Genomic DNA, 20,017 nt, shown 5'->3' with positions numbered 1-20,017 from the left:
TACGTCACTGTGCCATGCTGAAGTCTGTCCAATTTTGTGAGTGCCTACTCATTCGGCCAACAAGTACGTCCTACAAAACCCCGAAAATGAAGTATGCATCTGAGTATCTTTCGCAGCAGACGATATTCCAGGATTCATTGGGTCATGATTTTTTACAGAAACAAAAGAAAAATGCAGAAAGTCATCACAGACCGAAGATGGACCTAAACCTAAATAGCAACTGGAGCAGGGACGGACAGGTCATTGGGAGTACCGGGACTTTTCCTGCTGGGCCGGTGCATCACTGTGCCGGCGCAGGCAACGAGGGAAAAAAAAGTTGTGTAGTTGTGCTCAGTACTAGTAGATGGCGATAATGCACCAAATCATTGTTTACCAACCATCAACAAAGACCGAAGAAGAAGAAAAGTTTGATGAAGAAGAGGAAGAATAAGTGAGAAGAAGAAAACAAATTCCACCATTAGCTGGAGAGGAGCATATAAGTGGAGGAGTGCAGGAGGAGCAGGGAAGACCAGGGAGGGGAAACGAGTCTGATGATCACCTGACCCGGGTCACTGAGACAACATTGACCAACAGGTGAGTAGGTTGTGGGAGAAAACAGGACAGGTGTTGAAGCTAAATTTGATCAGCCGTTGCGGGAGAGCGCCACTTGCTATGTTGTGATTTGCTTTTTTCTGCTGCTTTAGTTTTTGGAATAAAACATTACTAACATTAACATATATTTTTCTGATCATAGTTAAAGCAAAGGTGTGTCTTCATGTATCCTTTTTTTGTCCCCAAAATCCACAAATTCTATTAAAGTGACACTTTTACATGTTTGTAGTTTATCATAAATTATCTGCAAATATGAATCTTTGAATTACAAGACAGTTTTGTTGACATAGATGACTTAAATTTATTTGGTTTGGAACCAATTTGTGACATTCTTTGACCAGTGTATTCAATGATCAAATATGAAATACAAATGAGAGGTTTTATATTGATTCTGTTTGCCTGTATTATTACCAATCCTATGTTTTTTAATACTCAAATATTTTAGTGACAAGAAATTTCAAAGTGAAGTTTAATTTTCAAAAATAATGTCATCGCAATGTGATTGTTAACTGGTCAAAGCTTAAAGTGATGATACTTAACACTGAATGGGTGATCCTGGCTTTATAAGATGCGTTCAAAAGGGTGACATTTAAATATTTGTGCAGACAGTGCTTTTGGTTTATAGGTTTATGAGTGGGGGGCAGGGCCAGCTCTAGACCTTTGGGGGCCCTAAGCAGGATATGTATCTGGGGCTCTGCTTTGTCACAAGTAGACAGTAAACGACATGAAAAACCAAATGCTGTAATTATAAAACTTGCGCATAAAATGCTATCTGTATGATCATTGTGTACCATAGTTTACTGCTAACTGAGCAAACTCATACTGGATGAGTGTGTGTGGATGGATGGGTAAATGAGGACACAGACTGGGTAGGTAAGTGCTTTGAGTATTCTGGTTGGTTAGAAGGGTGCTGTGTAAATACATTTCATGTGTCCTGTATTAGTCTGAAGAGTGCTTAGGGTTAAAACTGGCGGGTCAGATTAGCAGATGTACTTATGTTGAAATAAATCTACATTGTGAAGTAACACTTGCATTGAATAGGAAATCATTTTGTAAAATACACCGAATTACAAGGCTTTACAGAACAGTGCACCATTGTTGACAATTTTGGGGTTATAATTTCCTTACTTTAATAATATGTCTTGAGTGGGCTGGGGCACACTGACGGAGGTGGGGCTGCCATGCACTGGCACCACTGGACCCTCTGACCACCATCAGTAGGCAAGACGGGTGAAGTGTATTACTGGATGGGGGATCGAACTGGTGACCTTCCAGTTCCAGGACGACTCCCCTAACCACTCCACCACAGCCACCCCATTACTATCACCCATCAAATTTATTGTTCCATCAGTTGAAGTTATTGACATTCAATGATTTGGTTGATTATTGTATTTTATCAGTCATGTATGGGCTCTTAAAGACACATTACCTTCAAACATTCAGTTACACTTTGTTAAAAGAGAGAGTTGTTATAATCTCAAGGGGATAGAGATGTTTGTTAAACCCAAATTTAGAACTAGTTTAAAGGAACGGAATACTTCAGTCCAGGGTATAAGATTATGGAATAATCTGGAAGATGACATTAAAAATGTCAGCTCAGTGGGCCTCATGCAAGAACCATTCGTATGAACAGATTTGTTCTTAAGTTGTGCGTACGAGTGATTTAGGAGAATTTGTGGCATTCACCAATATTTTCGTATTCTAAGATTTTCTTCAGATATGAACAAAATTTGCGAGTGGTCCAGACCTGTCGTATATTTTACGAGCAGTCAGTCTGCTGTTATCCAGATGGGTTTTCTTCACTAATAACTTTATATTTCATTATTTAGAAAATATTTCGAGTTGAAAATAAATCACACTCCATAATTATGTTGACAGTAGGTTATTCTGTTTGAACTGGAATTAGATTTTAACGACATAAATTGATTAGATTAAGTTAAACTGTCTTTTAATGCTGTTGTATAACACTACAATGTTAATATGAAGATCTCAAACTAAAAAACAACTTAAATTATGCATTAATTGAAGTTCGGAGACKTTTTAAAATGCGTCTTTTCAGAACCACATCTGTCACTTGMGACTGCAGGGAGGGGGGAGACGGCCGGGGTAGCGGTGCGCAACCACCCTTCTTCTGAATAAATGTAAACACAGTGACACAGTTGTTTACACTTAAATTAAAAATATTTGACCAAAGAAAAACCGGAGTTGGACTAGAGAGAGATGAATATGATTTAGATTTTTATTTCCATGACTGTAACGACCCACAGGAGACACGACATTAACAGCGCATTTCATTCCTTTAAGCAGCTCCTTTAATTCCACATGACGCTGCTAAAGAGAACAGTTTTTTTCTTGATCTCGGAGAGCAGGACTACAATCTCTGAACTCGTAAAGTTCTTCTTTTTTACTTTGCAATGTCGTTCATGAATGGACACTTCCTGATATCTGAGGCAGGAAACACAGCCTTATATGGAGTTTTTGGGGTGGTAATTATGTAAATAACCTCTCCTAGTGCACGAGCAGCTGGATACGAACAGGTGTAATTTACGCAGCTCATTTACACACTTTTCCTGAAGATAGAAGAGTTTGTTGAATCTGACGTGACATGTTCGTACGAACCCTTCGTACGAACAAAAGTAAGAGAAATTTAGGATAAGAATACGAACGTGTTCTTGCATGAGGCCCAATGTGTGTGTTTAAGAGAATGATAAAGATTAATTTGCTGAAAAAATATGTAAATTTATGAATTGTTGTTCCTGGAGTTAAACCTTTGTCATTTTTCTTTTTTTTTTTTTTTTTGTAAACTAATTTTTTTTTGATTGAATTTATTTTTTGAGATAAAGGGGCAGATATAATAAGATTTTTTTCTTCTTCTGCTACTTTTCGTTTAAGTTATGATTTGTATCTTTGTTGTTTGTTGAATTTATGTTGTTTTTAAAGAAGTGCATAAACTAACTGAACTGAACTGAACTGAACTGAACTGAGAGATACAGTATGTACCGTATCATGTTAATTAAATCAAATTTTTAAAAATAGACAGACTCACAAAACTTTCTGTCATACATTTCCTCCTCAGCAGAGTCAGGCAGCATTATTTTCGGCTACAAAAAATCCCCACTGACTTCTTTCTGGACTTTAGCCTTTTCATCTTGATAGTGTTGAGACTGTTGATAAAACAAATGAACTGGTTTAATATCAATGAAGCACCTAAAATGTTTGGAATGCAATACAAAGTAGTAAAATATCTTTGAAGCAACAACACAAAGTAACTCCTTAGAATGGATGGACAGTTTCTTCAGTCACATCTTTCTCAGTTTGAGGCTGCAGCTTAGTTGCAGCCAATAATGGAGTGTGAAAAACTTCAGTATCCTGACGGACACCAAAATGACACAATTATATTCGCACATAAAATGGTTTGGTGTCTTTAATTGCTTGAAAACTGGAAGAACATAAACCAATTACAGAGGTTACAGTCAATATCTTACCTCACTTGAATGGCTGAAGATGACAGGAGTGTGACCCGTACAAACAGATCTCTGATTGATACAAATACATAAGTCAAACAGCTAATTTTAATAAATTGCCACATTGTTTGTGTGCTGGTTACTGTTTGGAATATTCAATTCTGTTAAAGTTACCTCCAGAGCAGGGGCAATAACAGCAACCAAAGGTTTTCACCATTTTTTTTCCTGGACTGAGGTTGCAGGCACCAGAGATGATTAATTTTTCTGATCCCTAACAAAGTAAGTAAAAACATGATTTTGTCAAAATATTAAGGTGATATCTTGGTTTATTTTTTCCAAATCATTTGGCCAATAACACTCATAACTCAAAGAATGTTAAGTCAAACCAAGAGATCGATATCCAGTGGCGATTCTAGCCATGTTTTAGCAAACGCCATGTAACGTTAAGGTAAAAAATAAACATAACGCAATTTCTGAGTATGATTTTCAGATAAAGTTCAGGTTAAAGACTAGCTTTCATCACTTTACCTTGATAATAAACTGGTCTTAGACTGTTTTGTTAATCCAATCAATAAGTAAAATGCTCTTCAAATGGCTGTAAAATGCATAATTTTGAGTAGATTTTTAAAAAATCTTCCAGCAGGAGGATGCACTGGCAAATACGTTCTTTTAAACTATAAGAAAACTAATACTAGAAGTAATAAAAACTAAATTAATCTAAAACTAAGCATTACATAAACAATAAAAACTAGCAAATCCGCTCTAAAAGCTAATTAAAACTAACTGAATTCAAAGAAAAAAGTCAAAACGAAATAAAATGAAAATATAATGAAAAATCCAAAACTATTATAACATTGGTTGGCAGGTTTGATACAGGCCTATACACTCTGTTTTAAATTTAATTGTTAGTTGTTAACTGTTTTAGTGGGTCAAAACTATTTAATTTTGTATGTGAGTATACGGAAATAAGCAGTGATTTAGAAAATTGCATTGTCAAATATCTTCCCTTGGGTCTTTGCCCTGCTGGGGGCTAAGCACCCTTAAATGTCAGATCCTCGAATTGCCATTGTCAGTGTCAGTGAATGGCAGTGATCAATGCTAAACGGCAGCAAAAATCCTGATCAGAACAGTCCTGAGAAATACATTTCTAAATGTTGTACAGGTAAAAAACAAAAGTTAAATATCAGATTAGTGTCAATGATTACAACTATTTAGTATATTAAGTGTACACTACTGATCACTGAATGTTTAAACTAGCAAAGAAGGCCTTACTGGCTCTGATGTCCCACTCCTGTGCTAACACAGTACTGTGCTAACAGAGTACTGTGCTAACACAGTACTGTGCTAACACAGTACTGTGTTAGCACAGTACTGTTTTAAGTTGTAGGGGGGTGGATGAGGATTGTGTGTAACAGAAGCATCAATAAAATGAACTTTTATCGCTCTGCTTCCAGAGGGAGTCATGTTAATGAACACATCAGTACAAAGTTGTCAAAGACCTCTGAGCCATCATGTGAGCTGTTAGGTCAGGCTGTGTAAGGTTTACACTGATGCTCATCATCATGGTGAACAGAAGATGGTTTGCTTTTTTTTCTGAACAGTTTCTTCACTAATCCAAATCAGGATCTAAGGGTCAGACAGAAAGTTTAATTTCTTGATAAGTTCAGAACCTGCAGGAGTCTTTCAGAGGATCACTACTTTCTGTGGGAGAACCAAATACAAATTCTGGACAAAGTTGCTGCAACAGTATTTGAGGACATCTGCTTCGACGGAGCAGCTGTTTGTAGCAGCTGGACTAAAGTTGTCTACAGTCACGCCATCGTGCACAGATGACATGCTTACCACACAGCGCTGTTTTCTAGCTAATCAATTATGTTCCAGTTATTGTCAGGTTGTCTTGAAATTTGAAATGTATCCACCACATCAAGTCTAATCCAATACCATATGTCCTCCAAGGAAGGCTGAATGAACTAGGCTGTCTGTTATTTCTATTGATACACAATCATGTGTATGAATTAAAAGTTGGCCTGATAAAATATAACAGTTACTTCTCTCCTATCTCCATTTAAGGTGGGTGATCATATAGTTGATTGTTTGTGTACATGTTTTTGTTACTTGCTGGGGACAAATGTTGACCATTTTCCTGGTACACAGCCTTGTGAGGATCCACTGTTCTTCATGGGGACAAAAGCCCAGCGCCCACTGAGGGAAATATCTAAATTTTGGTGAGTCAGGTGTTAGGGTTAGGACTAAAGTGTGAATTGAGTTTAGTTTAGGTTTAGGTCTGGAGTGGTTAGATTTAGAGGAGTATTTACTCAGACAGTCCCACCTGTGGCCCGATGGCTCAGCAGAGTTATTAAATCCCCTAGGAAGTGCACGCTCACTTGAGATCAGGTCCAGTCCTGGGCCACTGGATCCTATCATTATGGGAAGTGCACGGTAGGGTTGGGCAATATTGGCAAAAAAATTAATCACGATTAATTGCGGTATTTAGCCGATAACGATTAATTTGACGATTAATCCCCTGGAGTCCCTGGACACCTTTATTTCATAGTCACATGACCAATTTAGTGAGAAAGATTTGCTCTTTGTAAAAAAAATTTCCAAACTGTGTGAAAATTACAGATTTCAGGCTATACATCATATTTCAAATTGTGTAGATAGATAAATAAATTACAGAACTTTATTTTTAATGTTCGTCATAGTTGAAGCGGAGAGGAGCACTGAGCAGACTGACCAGAGTAATCCCCAGTCAGTCTGCATGGTGACATTAATCGTAGAGCTGGGCGATATGATCAAAATTTAATATCACGGTATTTTCGACATTTTCACCGGTTTCACGGTATTTGATGGTATTTTTCTTTTCATCACAGCTTAGCTGATAATAAAATGTACAAACCCTGCTTATTGACTTTTTTTTTTTCTTTTACTGTACCTCTGTCTGTGTCTCTGTTTCCCTCCTCTGTGTCTGTTCTTCTCTGACTGGTGGTTGGAGACAGTAGTCAYGCATTTTGGTCCAGTCGTGAAGGAGGAGGGTTAAGAAAAGATTATGACTGGGTTTATAGTTTTATGTTATTTATTAAAGCTTATCAGCACGACTCTCCTTGCACACCAGTCAATTCCAACTCCACTACGAACTACTTCCTGCAGGCTTTTCACAATAGAACCACGTTAAGTCTCCATCAGCATAACGTCTCCATATTAAMTAACTGCRTTAAATCTAACTGTGCACGTCACTGAAGAGGTGTTTACTACATTCAGCGACGGCGAAAACGGGATGTTTTTTTAAAACGTCAGTCAATATAAGCAGCGGAATCGCCACCCGCGGCTGCAACTAGCTGCTCCAAACATTAGCATGCTAACGCTCATAGCGGTGCAGCAAGGAAAAATGTCCCCCAGGAAACAGCAGTTCACTGGCGGCCACGAAGAAACGTTTCGCTATTTAAACTGAAAAACAGCTTTGTGCAAAAGTTATACCAAAAAATGCTGTTAAATATGAATCATTTCAAATCATTATTTTTTAAATAAATTAAAATGTGAATAATCATATTCCAAAGCCTCCTTTTAAACTGTGACAGACAGTCTGTACAGTCACGAGATCCATGTTTGTAAAATTATCCTGTTTGGAATCAATAAGTAGTTAGAATTTTGTATTTGTGGATGAAATTGTAATTTTGATAATAAAAGGTGTGAATCTGTTCTCTTTTGTTTATTTGTTTATACCCTGTATATGTGACAGGGTCACAGATCGTTTTCTTGAAAAGGAATGGAGAGTAGAATTTGCATGTAAATAAACCGACATATTTTATGATGTAGGCTGAAATTGAGCTTCCCCTTCTTGAAATACCAGCATCCACCACTGGTCTTAGGAGTAGCCTCTTGCCCCTGCTTCCCAGCAGACTGCCTCCCACTTTGACCAGAGAAAGACCTGTGGCTTTAACTCAAACCCACCAGCTTTCAGGATCTTTTCCACATTTTCTGTGATGAGTTTAAGTTGGTTCAAATTACTATGAGAGGTCAAGAGGTTATCAACATAGCTATGTCCTTCTATTACTCAATGTTCCTCCACAAAATGGCTAAACTGAAGGAAGTTAGCTGTCTCAAGTTGAGCAATAGAACCTGTTGGTTTATTGCCAATGTTGACTCTTGTGACTGCAAATTCACTCAGCTCCTCCTCTGACTCATGCCACAGAGACCTATTCAAATGGTCTTGAAGCCACAGTGAGTTGTACATCTACCGTGGGCAGAAAAACTTGCCTCTCCCGTGCAATGAGGTGACAAATGTACCATACTGAATCTGTCCATGCATCGAGGACGTCTAAAGGGCTCGACACACGGGAGGCGACGCCGCTCGCTCTCCATTCATTTCCTATGGAGCCTGTGCGGTGAAGCGACAATCGCTTGCCCTCCTCCAGCTAAGCGACTGGCGAAAATAGTGCATGTGAAATTTCGCGCTCGTACACGTAGACGTGCACATGCGAGCTTGCGACGCGACATATGAAAGTTGAAAATTGTTCAACTTTTGTCGCTGTCGCTTAGCGTACAACCAATCAGCGAGGGTTTCATTGACTGACCAATGAGAGGAGAGTATGCTACACACTGCAGTTAGCTAACACTTTCACCAAGTGATTACTAAAAAGCTTTGTGGGAATTTATTGGGCACCAGGGTGAAGTTTATGGTAAGTTTTTCCTCATAAAACTGTATCTTGATGTGTGTTTGTTTTTCAGTATCATTAGCATCGCAAGATTTGTTTAGTTTACGTGTCCGTAATGCACACCCGCCTTCAGAGTCAAGAACCAATCAAATTTTGTGAAGACAAGCGACCTAAGAGAGCGATTCGCAACGTTGCGATCACTATCGCGTCCCGTGTGTCGGGTTTCACCCTGGCTGCGATGACAGTCGTTGATCGCTGTAGTTTGTCGCTCCCCATGTGTCGAGCCCATAAAGCTTGTTTTGTACTTCAAGTCGCACTTCTTGGTCCCCCTGCTGAGTGAAAAAAACTGTGCAACTTCCGTCTGCTCTCCTGCTGCTACTGTATCCCTTGGTGACAGGCATCGTGTACATTGCCCCCAGTCAGAACTTTGTGATGCGGACCTTGCGGCTCACAGCATGTGATTGGTCAGAATGTGGTGGGCATGTGCTGAGGAGCAGAACGAGAGAAGGACTCAGAGCAGCTCTTCCTTCTGCATGTTATTTTGCTGAAAATGCTGCTTTCAAAATGACGCAATCAATGACCCGCTGTCTCACATTGTACTTAAGTATAAAGGCTGGTTTATACTTCTTGTTGCACGTCTTTTACCCCCCGCTGAGTGACAAAAAGTTGCGCAACTTCCGTCTGCACTCCCGCTGTGATCCCTCTGTGACAGCTGTCCTATTCATTGCCCCCAGTTAGCACTCCGAAATGCAGAGGTTGCGGCATGGAGCATATGATTGGTTCAAAGTTTGTGGGCATTTTTGTTTCTAAACATGGATACTTTCGAAGAGAAACTCACCGAGGCGGTCCGGAGGTACAATCATCTAGGCTACATACTGCGTCGGTGCGTGCTGAAGGTGAGGGGAGATCCGGTGGGGGGAAAAAAATGATCCGGTGGGCAAGTTCGTCAAAACGAGCAGCGGACATTTGATAATAGGAGAAGTGTTTTTCGTCATCCATCTCCCGCATCTGTTGAACCAACAAGCTAAACTCGCAACTAGCAACTAGCAGTTATTTACATGCTAAGCTATGCAAGTGACGAATGCGGTGGGAAGGCAGGGAGGGATTACTGTAATGTATCCCCCACGTCTTTCCCCAGTATACACACTCAATGCTGTCGATGACACAAACGCAATTATGTCATCGCTGGGCCGCAGCCACATGTCTTGCATGAAGTATAAACAAAGCTTAACTCAAGCTTGAGACAACTTCATTGCAGCCTGACGTTTGACCATCTTATGAACTTGAGCAGCATATGTGGCTTTTCGCTCTGGCTCCCTGGCCAGCTGCCTTGCCATCCTCGAGAATGTGGGTTCAACTGCCCTCCTAATGCAGCTGGATGTTCTACCCAGGGATACTTGGTATACAAATGAGGCTTTTCACTGTGGTCATCAGCATTTATATATATTAGGCTACTCTTTACCACTTCCAGCTCCCTTTCTTCAGTGGGCCCAATTTCTTTGACTCCTGGATGGCAGTTTCCAACGTGGCAACCTCCACATCAAGGGACACATCTGTCCCATTACCACCACTCAAGAAAGCTGAATGTAGTATAGCTGCACAACTAGATTTCTGAACTTGAACAGGAAATGAGGCTTGCTGGTTTTGTGAAAAGGGACTACACTATGTGTTCTTCATACTTCACAGCAGCATTTCTCATAGACCTTGCTGGTGTTCTTGACGTGTGAGCTGAGTGACCTTCTCAAACAGCTCACAATGGGTCCCACTCACTGTCTTTCCCATTGGTCCATCTCACAGCACAAGATCCCCAACAGTGCAATTTTTGTGGAGCTAACTGACTCTCCTTGTGGTTTACATGGAGGTGGAGCTCTTTTGGCCTTCCTATGTCACTAAGAGGGATGCCTGGGAAAAACTTTTGGAGCTTTTTTGCAGATATGTCTGTGGATGGTTGCAATGCTGTCTTGGCCATTGCAAACCAGCTCATGAGACTAGAAAGTGCCTCTTGAGTTGTGGAGTTTCAGGAGGTACTGCTTTGTTTCAGCAAAGACTTTCATTTCTCCTATGGCATGGACCACAAGTGTGATGTCTTCTTAGATTGAGTCGACCTGCTGCTTCGTGAGTGATTTAATTAGTGTCAGAAGCTAGCTCAATCAGGGTCCCATTTTTTTGTCCATCATTAGTTATGACCTCCAGCATCATTTTTACAACAAGCCACTCCATTAGTCCACTCTCTGTTAGAAGACTTGCGTGATCTTGCAACATGAAAGGTCCTTGATACTATGTTACAGAATACATCTTGGCATTGTTGTGCTAATTCAGATGAGAGCTTTCTAAATAACTTTTCCCGGGATTTGGTGTAATTCGTCCTGTTGTCACCTCCCATTGTGCCACGTTTGCTCCTTGTTTGGGCTGTGCTGCCTCTAGATGCTTCAGCATTTGGACCCAGATAGCAGATAGTAATGGTGGTCTTCGTCTCTCTAATTCTCGCATTCAGAATATTTGTACAGGAATGAAGTTTTGCAGGGATCCTCATCATCATGAACCTCCAGACATTTCCAGCAGGCTCCCAGTTTTCATACTACATCCTTCTTCTCTGTGAAATTGACCATTCTGAATTTCCTACAGAAGTACAGCTTTTTTCTGTGCTTAATGTCCTCACAGACACACATCCTGAAGGATGGCTGCTTGACTGGTTTGAGGTTCTAGTCCAGGGGTGGGCAATCCTGGTCCTTGCGGACCGCAGCCCTGCAGGTTTTACTTTATTCCCTGCTTCAACACAGCTGATTCAGTCATTGAATTACCTCTTTCAATTTCTGCAGAAGCCTGTCAATCACCCATTCATTCAAATCAGGTGTGTTGGAGCAGAGAAACATGCAGGGCTGCAGCCCTCGATGCCCACCCCATTCTCATCCTTGATTCCCTTTGCTCAAGTCGAATTTCTTTTCTTGGTGAATCGTTATCTCTTAATTGTTCCAGTTGTTCGTAGACGCTCTCCTGACTCCTGTCATCATTACCTTGTTTGTCCACCGTGCGAAATTACTGTTTATAAGGCTGAGCTAACCTGTAACTCCTCAGACTGAAGAAGTCTCTTGGAGGAGAGACATAACATTTAAAGAAGAACCAGTCCAGAGGACATACTTGATCAATTTTTTGAAAAATCTAAAAAGATGTTTTGATTCCAAAGTCAGTACAACATGGTGTCCATTTCATCTTGAATTAAAATCTGTCCACTAGTTGTGGACAATTTGCCAACAAAAAGACAGCCATGACTCCAGCAGTTCATGGTAAACTTAGTCTGTTGAGGATCAGTCTCAGTTGCTAACACACCAAAATGGATGTCAATGTCAGTAACTGTGACTGAATTGAAGCCTTTTTTGTTATTGTTTTGGGTATAATGAGTCAGAAACATGGTTCAAACTCAAAGTTTTGCTGTTCAGGAACAGCATGAAGGAGAAAAGTGGGGGCAGAGGGAAGCAACACAAACAATCCTTAATGGAACTGATACAAGAGGCTTTTTAATTATCTGACTCAATCAGCTAAAGACCAGCGGATCAATGAGTCCCGTTCCACTCCCCAACTGTGTACCCAGACAGCAGCAGCTACATCAGCTGCAGCTCAGTGACAGATTACAGCTGCTGCCTAATCTAATGCAGCCACATCATGTCTACTGAGAATATCTTTAATTCTGACTGCAGGTTCTGTCATCCTGACCGCTTCCCCACACTGAAATGTTTAATGTCCCAAACAGTTGATCTGACCTTCAAGTTTGAGGTTTTGAGTGAAAACACGAGGGAAGGTGACAAAACAGTCACAAAATAGGTGAGCCCGTTCTGGCAGCCCAACTCTGGAATAATAATTTTGTGGAATTTAAAAACCCCTCATAGCTTTCTTGATTTGTTTGTTTGTTTGTTTGTTTGTTTGTTTGTTTGTTTGTTTGTTTGTTTGTTTTGAACATCAAATTTTTATGTTTCAGCTGAGCTCGAAATTGGCTGAAACATCAACATGCAACCCCACTTCCTCCTTTTTTCAGCTTTCACCAATCTTTTTACATGAATGTTCAGCTTTCATGTGTGTATGTATTTAATTACACCTGAAAAACAGCTAATGCATGTAGGGTTGTCTTCAAAAGAGAAAACATTTGGAAAATCAAAACAATGAGTTTTGATTCATCATTATGTGAGTGAAAGAAGTGGCTAGATTTGTTGAGTCTCTGCTTAGCCTGGGACAATCTGGGCTGAGTTGTTTGGGATTTTTCAGATACGGCTCAAGGACTTATGCTGAGGCTTGACTGCTGTGCTTTACAGTATGGACCTGATTGGAGTCAGGTGAGAATAAAGATTTTTAGAAGAAATCTATTCGGACTCCCATTTTTGAATGCTTTTCTACAGTATCAAACATTAAAAAAGCAATTTGTTGAATAAAATAAAAAACAAATAAATTTTCCCACAATTAATTTGATTTGATTTAGAATTTCTGTTGTTTCAAAGTAATGATGGGTTAGATAATCGTAATAATTTATATTATTATTTTACTCTAGTTTGTTCTGTACATGTCTTCGTTGGGTCAACTAATTTAAAATAACTTGTTGACTGAACTAATAAACAAACGAGAAAAAATGTGCCCCACTTTTATTTTTAGGGTTTTATGTAAAATGTTGCACAAAATGTATAGTTTTGTCCCAATTTCTGGGTCCCTCCCCAGTGTAAGCAGACCCTATAGAAATAATTTATATCAGTAATAAATTATCCACCATTTACGCTTCTCAAAATAATAGTTATGACACAAAAAGTTTCAGTGTCATTGTTGTCACAGTATTTCTAGTTCGTTTAGTCCTTCTACAGAAAATGTACAGACACTGTTCAGTTCGAAGGATTTTCAGTCATGGGGCAAAAATCTTTCTAAAGGGATCTCAGACTACTTGAACATAATGGCCTTATTGTTATTTCTCTATTCTACTAAAAGTTTTTGTTTGTGACTTGTAAAAACATCTATACTTTAAAAATTATCCATGTTTATTACAGTTTTCACTGAAGCACGTTTCCATTTTGTTACGGACACAATGCATTGTCAGGATGATGGGTTACAGTTGAGACTAAAATAGTCAAGGTTAAAAATCTATAATGTGTGAGAAAAAATTCCTACTTTGTATTAATTTCTATGTTCTGCACAATATATGGGTTAAAACAATCAAACCTGACGGTGATATTCAGTAAAGAAAACTCTGGAACTCCCTAGCTAAATAGACTGTACTTGTATAGCGCCTTTCTATCCAACCAGGAGACTCAAAGTGCTTCACACTACAACCTGTGCCCTCATTTTCACACAGCACTCCACTAGGTCTCTACAAAGCTAACATACACAAATCATCCTATGGAAACTAGTACTAATCACATTCATAGGGTACACATCAGAGACATTGGAAGTTTAAGTGTCTTACCCAAGGATACAACAATTGAGACAGCTGAAATGGGGGATTGAACCGGCAACCTACCGGTTCCAGGACGACTCTGCCACAGCCACCCAAAGCTAATGATATTAACTCAGGAACTATATAAAAATTAGTGCGGGAGCTAAAGCGAAAGCTAAAACACTAACGCTGAGGTTCTCCTTCTATGAAGCAGCTCATTTTCAGTTTCAGGTTGAGTCATTTTTACCAGTTTTTACCATTATTTCAAACCTAAGGACAATTTAGAGTTGCCAATAAGCCTAACATTCATGCTTTTGGTCTGTAGGAGGAAACCGGAGTATCTGGAGAAAATCCATTCATGGATAGTGAGAACAGAGGTCCCTGGCTGGGATTTGATCCAGTAACCTTCTAACTGAGAGGCAACAACTACAACAAGTTAGACATTGTATGTAATCCTTTATTTAAATAGTGAAGCTTTATTATGTTTTCGTCATGGTCTGTGTTTTTTATGCCTTGGTTTTTCTAAGTGTTTCAGTGCTCCCGTGTTCTCTGGATGGCTGCCCCGCCCACCCTCACCTGTTTCCCCTTGTGTCTCCTCCAGGTGCTTCTCGTTTGTCCTCATTAGTTTGCCTTTATATTCTGTGTCCTGTGTTCAGTCTGCATCCGATCATTGTGCTGTGTTGTCCAGCCTGGTTGGTTTTTCATGTTCTTCGAGTTTTGCCATGTCAAGTCCTGTGAGTTTTTTGAGCTGCTTTGTCAGAGTTTTTAGTTAAATTATTTTGAAAACCTGAACTCTGCCTGTGCCCTGGGTCGATCCTGCACCTAAACCTGACAGTTTTACAGTAGAATCTCCTACTCCACTATACTTGTGCTGCTAGGATTGTTCATTTGTTTTCATTTCTCTTGTGATTTTTTTTATTACTGAGAAGGTTAATCAGGTGAGTGTTGCTTGTGCATCTAAGGTTACATTAAAATATTTTAAAACTTGATAAATATTAAATCGTTTTTATCATGTGTTGATAAATAAATCAGAAATAACTAGAAATGTGTGCACTTCATTTTTTTCAATGCCAGGTTTATTTGCATCAGTTTTTGTGTCTCAGTAAAATACTTGTTTATATGAAAATATTTTGTTTTACAAACACCTTTAACTCATTGTTAGGGTTTCAGTATTTTACCAAGCCAACAATCATCTGCAGCTGCAGCTCCTGAGTGGCAGGGAAGAGGGATTATAAGGTCAAAGGCTACCAGACCATGATGTTGGAACACTATCAATTGGTATTCAGTGAGCAACCTGTAGTAAGAATTTAAGAATATTACCTAGCTTCTTTATTCCTGTGATCTTTGCAGCCCTGAACTCTAGTGCCACTCTCCCATTGTCTCTCTTGTGTGACATCAAGCCTTGAGCCTCCTGCTCCAGGAGTCATTGCTTGCACACTGGTAAAACACACAAGAAATAACGTCCTACCTCTGCGTGCTACTCTGACCTGTAAAATAACTTCTCAGATTTGGTTTTAAAGGTGAGCTGCAAAAACCTGAAAATGAACACACAAGAAAACTAAAACCATGATAAAAGCTATTTTTGCTTTAACGAAGGAACCAAAAACAACAAATAAATACCATCATTAAAGGGATCCACGATTAGTTGTAACATTAAACTTAATTTGATTACATGGATATATTACAGGAATGGAGCCATCACGCAAAGCATACAGGGTAAATGATGATGTCGACTAGGTCATCGGTGCGAGGCTGCGAGTCAGTTTTATCCACCCTGAAGGTTAATTTTGAACAATATCTGATGATTGGCTCTTTTAAATGAAACCAGAGAGCGTTGACAGAGAGGAGAAGGTAGAAATGACTCCGCCTGGAACTGAAAATATGGATGGAGGACAACAGAGCTGCTTCATGGAAGAAGAACCTCAGCTTAGCCTGTTAGCCTTCGCGGTAGCGCCGACACTTCACCATATATGTATTAGCTCAGAGCTACACATTCTCCTCTCTTGTCAGTGAGGTCCTCCATCCACATGACAGAGAGGGGAACACAAAAATGACTCAGCTGCAACTCAAAATATGGATGGAGGACCTCAGTTTAGCTTGTTAGTTTGTTGCACTAGTGCCGAGCTAATACAATGCTAACATAATAAGCTGGGATTTTCCTTCCATGAAGCAGCTCTGTTGTTCTCCATCCATATTTTCAGTTCCAGGCTGAGTCATTTCTACCTTCTCCTCTGTCAACGCTCTCTGGTTTCATTTAAAAGAGTCGATCATCAGATATTGTCCAAGATTAACTTTCAGGTTGGATAAAGCTTGCTCACTGCATTGCAGATGACCTCACAGACATCATCAAATGTCTTCATTTACCCAGAATGCTTTGTGTGTAAATAAAATGGCTCCGTCTGTGTTAAAATATACTTTAAAAAATTTACAAAACTAAACAGCCTACAGTGTTTTTACCGTCTTTTTGTTTATCAAATAAAGTAAATGTTACAACTAATTGTGCATCCCTTTAAAGATCTGTGCAATGACTCCTAACAAAAGAAAGAAAGTGGTGGTTGTGTCTGATTTGTATCTGTTGCTGATCTGCTAGTTGATGGTTGTTGGTCAGGGATGGTGGGGGACTGCTGTGGATGTCTTGATACTGCTGGTGGATGGCTGATTATCTGAAACTTCCTTCTGGTCTTCAGCTCTTCCTGGCACATTGCTCAGTACTGACCTGCATTAATACTCCTTTTGCACATTACAAAGCACGCATGAAACAAAGGTTTTGATTGGATGGCGAAATACCACCACAGTTATCGTTTCTGCAAAAACTAGAGGTGAAGGGGGAATGTAATTTGAACGAGCGAGGTAATGGTGCGAGTTGTAATGTTATGTGGTTCTGGATAATTGTGGACAACCAATGGACAAAATCCCTTAAAACTGTGCTGATGATCCGAGAGGATGTCGTTGTGAAGCAACTGTCGGGGGGGTTGTGTCACAGAAGACGATCGCCGAAACAAGGACGTTGAAGTTGGTGAGAGCTATCACATTTTGGAAAGATGGCCACGTTCAGATTGTTGGCGTTTGTGGCACTGCTGATAACATTTGCGCTGTTGTCATACATGATAAAGTCAAAGCAAGCAGCAGCAGAACTGTGGAGGGTTCATTGTGCTGATTGAAAGTGTGAAATCCTTCAGGTCTTTTGTGAATGCCCAGCAGGGTAAGTTGGTTCTTCTTGTCTTGTTTTCATCAAACTTTTGACTCAAGAGTCAGAATCAAACATTTGAGTCAATGCCATAGGACTTCTCACACCAAAACTTGCTGAACTTTAGACTGATTTGGTGTTTATCATTTATTTATGATTACACACTTTACTGTTTTTCATTGCAGTGAAGTCGTGGCGGCAAAGTGCATTGAGCCACAGCTTTCTTTTTGTAGCAGCTTTGCTTGACTTTCCTAGAAGAATTTGGTAAAAGGAGCAAGCTTATCCTTTATCTTTTACACAGTCGCATTGTCTTGAACAATTATACACAATACAAGTCACTTTTCCCCATTGCTATCATTGGAAGGAATGTAAACACTCAACTTTCACGGCAAATGATCCCCCTTACTTCTGTGAATGCACATAAACTGCGTAAGCCCATGTGTTGTCTGAAATGTGCGTAAGGTCAGTTCAGAACACAAGAGAAAATGCTCAGAAATTTTATACGGAAATACAGATTTAATCTACAGTACAACAAATATTGTATACATTAATTGTAGATTTATATAGGCCTGTGTAATGTGCAAAATTCCAAACTCAAATTTACATTTACAAACCAGGAATGATGAGGCACAAAATAAAAATTCTGTACATCATTTGACTCACTAATGAAAGAAACTGATGTAATGATTGAGCTTCATGGTTCACATCATAATATAAAATAATACTGCCAATATATCTTCTACTGACAAAATGTGTGTTATTCAGTTTTCCAGACAAAAAGAAGAAAAATTGTTCCAGCTGTTGGTAAATGCTTGTTGGTATCAGATACAGTACATATCCTTCATTAACTGAGGAATAATTCTTTGTGATAAAAATAAAATATTTGACCAATTTTTTGTGACCTGAAATAATTTGTACTTGTGTTAAAATGACGGTACAGTTTTCAGTAAAACTTTTAAGTTGTTTGCAATATTTTTGAAGGTATTGACATTAAAATCACCAAACAGCATAAACACATTTTCTATTGTATAGTTCTGTATTTTATTGTTATAAATGTAAATTTATTTACATACAAATTCAAATTAATAAACTAAGCTTAATTTTATTTATTCATTTTAAATATATTGGGCTCAGGTCTGATTGATTGAATATCGAGCTGCACAGAATGCAAACACTTGTATATAAAAACATAACTGAAGCAGAAATAGCTAATTATGTCACTGTTAGTCATTTTAATCAGTTATTTATACTCAAGTTCCACAAACCAAAACGTTTAAAATTTCCTCAGCTTCATTTTGAACCATAAATCAAGCAAGATTTAAGAACTCTGAATGAGTTTTTACAGGACGTCTCACAAGTAGCCTAACCAGCAATCTGGTAGGAACCTGATAGAAGCTAACCCGGAGCTAACACTGTTTGCAAACGGTGATGTTACACGCACAGGGTAAATGTTACAAATTTCATGGTATTTATCAATTCCTATTAAAATATCATCCTACCTGCAAACGACACACAAGCATCATCTCACTGGCTCTTCCTTTCCTCAGTCCGTTAGATTGATCTTTTTCTCCCTTTTAAGAGGTGGACTGCCTGATAGGAGCCTGAGCTGTGGGTGGGCTTGGGGCCTGGGGGAGGGTGCTGGGGATGGGACTGGCGCTCCAGCTTCCCTGGGGTTGTTTGGATTCCCGGAGTATGGCTCCTGATTGCTGTGGTTGGCCCGCTGGCCGGGGTGGCTGTCGGAGTCTGGTGGATGGTCGGTTGGGGGTGCACGCTTGGCTGCTGGCAGTGTGTGGGGGTGGTTGGGAACATGGGTTCACTGTAGCGTGGGGGCTGACCAGTCAGCCTGGTGTGGTCTGGGCCGGGCCTTGGCTGTCTGCTCTTTTCCACCCCAGAATGAATGGGTCTACCTCCTGGGTTTGGATGTGGGCTGCCCTCTGTCAGGGGCGGGTGCATGTCCTGGACCTGGGGGGTATAGAGTATGTATGGGGAGCATGATTGGAGTATTGTGTCCATCTTGTGTGTCTTTGAATGAGTGGGTGTGAGGATGAGGGTGGGAGTATGTGATTGAGTCTGTGTATGACTGGATATGTGTCAGGCTGGTTCTTGGGTTGCCCCCTCCTCTGGTTCACTTGGGGGCCCACTGTTGGTGGTGGGCTTAGTCCCCCTGCCACTCTACCCCCTGGTGGGGTGTGCCTCTGCCCACTAGTGCGCTGGTGGCCCTCGGTGTCTGGGGCTGGGCACTCAGGTGTGTGCCGCCTCGGCCCGGTGGCTGCCTGGTGGGGCCTGGGTCCTCTGGCCCTATTGGGCCTTGGCCTGGTCATGGTGCGCCCTGGGGACATGGGCCTCTGTGTCCATACCTGGATCTGCTCCGGTGCAGCAGGTGCCGGTGGGGCCTGTGAGCTTGCTGCTGTCGGCCCCAGGGTATTACTGTGTGGGGTCGCTGGAGGGCTCTCAAGGGCTCTATGGTCCACTCTCGGGGGGGTGCGGCTCTTCCTGCACTGGTGCTCCTGGGGGCTCCGCCTTAAAGTCACTCTCGGGGTCTTTGGCACTGGTCTCGCATATGTCTGCTTCGGGTCTTGGGGGTCGGGTCTTTGGGTCTCCACAGTCACTATTAAATATTCCATTGGAAAAATCTTTTATATACATGCATGCTCACAACCACACACAAACTGATGTTAAGATTCTGGGGTTTCTGATGGTCTATATATATATA

General features: G+C 40.4%; 1 long non-coding RNA gene across 1 annotated transcript; it reads left to right on the top strand.

The window, feature by feature from the left end:
• Nucleotides 1–389: 389 nt before the first annotated feature.
• Nucleotides 390–14,544, top strand: LOC106523279 (uncharacterized). Its single transcript, XR_001310873.1, has 3 exons — nucleotides 390–573; nucleotides 734–744; nucleotides 14,443–14,544. It is a non-coding gene; the product is annotated as an uncharacterized LOC106523279 (long non-coding RNA).
• Nucleotides 14,545–20,017: the final 5,473 nt, after the last annotated feature.

This window comes from Austrofundulus limnaeus, unplaced genomic scaffold (assembly GCF_001266775.1).
Source record: "Austrofundulus limnaeus strain Quisiro unplaced genomic scaffold, Austrofundulus_limnaeus-1.0 Scaffold151, whole genome shotgun sequence".
In the NCBI taxonomy this organism is placed as follows: domain Eukaryota; kingdom Metazoa; phylum Chordata; class Actinopteri; order Cyprinodontiformes; family Rivulidae; genus Austrofundulus; species Austrofundulus limnaeus.
This window is presented reverse-complemented; position numbering and strand designations above follow the sequence as displayed.